The 879-nt window shown below is 68.9% G+C and overlaps 1 protein-coding gene across 1 annotated transcript in view; it reads right to left on the bottom strand.

Moving 5' to 3' along the window:
- Positions 1–879, bottom strand: part of RNF44 (ring finger protein 44) — a gene marked incomplete at its 3' end in the record, with an annotated part of 9,593 nt that overhangs the window by 1,185 nt on the left and 7,529 nt on the right. The window lies entirely within an intron of this gene.

Raw genomic sequence — 879 nt, 5'->3', positions numbered from 1 at the left:
GAGCAGTTGCCATGAGCTCCACGTGCCCAGCCCTGGTGCCCCGTGCTGAGCCTCCCGTGACGCAGGCACGGCCACCTGCCCTGCCAGGCCTGGGCGCTGCCTGCAGGTCCAGGTCTTTCCTGCCGCCCCGTGCAGAGCTGGCGCAGCCCCTGCCACTGGGAAGCGGGCTGCTGAGCACCCCCACCAACCCCCTCAGCAGGCTCAGGGCTGCCTCCCCCCTCCCCCCAGGCCGATACCTTTAACCATTTGTCGACACACTTGGCGTGGAACTCGTGGTTGCAGGGCAAGACTCGGAGAAGCTGCCGGGCCTCGAAGTCGCTGAAGCACACGACACACCTGTGCAGGGGCCAGGGGACACCGTCAGCCAGACCCGGGCTCCAGCCGCACCCCCGCCCCTCCCCGCATCCCCCCTCCAACCTGGGGAGGTCCAGAGCGGCCTAAACGCCCAGGGATGCTTCCAAACCAGGTGCCCTGCCTGCCCACAGCCCACGAGGGCCCCCAGCCCCAGGGTCACTCACAGAGTCTGCTCCGACTGGTGGCTCTCGGGGTTGAAGCGGTAGGAGGGCAGGTGCTCGATGTCGGCTTTGGTGAGTCCCCGCGGCTTGGCCTCCCCCAGCCGCTCAGCCAGGTTCAGCAGCGCCTGAGGGCAGGGACAGGGAGCTCAGCCCCCGCAACAAACCCCAGCCCCATGCACGGCTCCCTGAGTGCCCCCCAGCCTGGCTTGCAGCAGCCCAAGCAAAGGGGGCTCCCAGTGCCTGGTCCCCAGCCCAGGCTGGAAACCAGACCCCAGTGCCCAGAATCCCACCCCCGGCCCCAGCTCCTTGTTCCCAGAACTGGAGAGCTGGGCGTCGAGCCAGCTCAAGGGGGGTGGGTCTGAGG

The sequence above is a fragment of the Gavialis gangeticus genome, unplaced genomic scaffold, assembly GCF_001723915.1.
Source record: "Gavialis gangeticus isolate Ggan-Ray unplaced genomic scaffold, GavGan_comp1, whole genome shotgun sequence".
Classification (NCBI taxonomy): domain Eukaryota; kingdom Metazoa; phylum Chordata; order Crocodylia; family Gavialidae; genus Gavialis; species Gavialis gangeticus.
The sequence above is the reverse complement of the archived record's forward strand: the minus strand, read 5'-3'. Positions and strand labels throughout refer to the sequence as shown.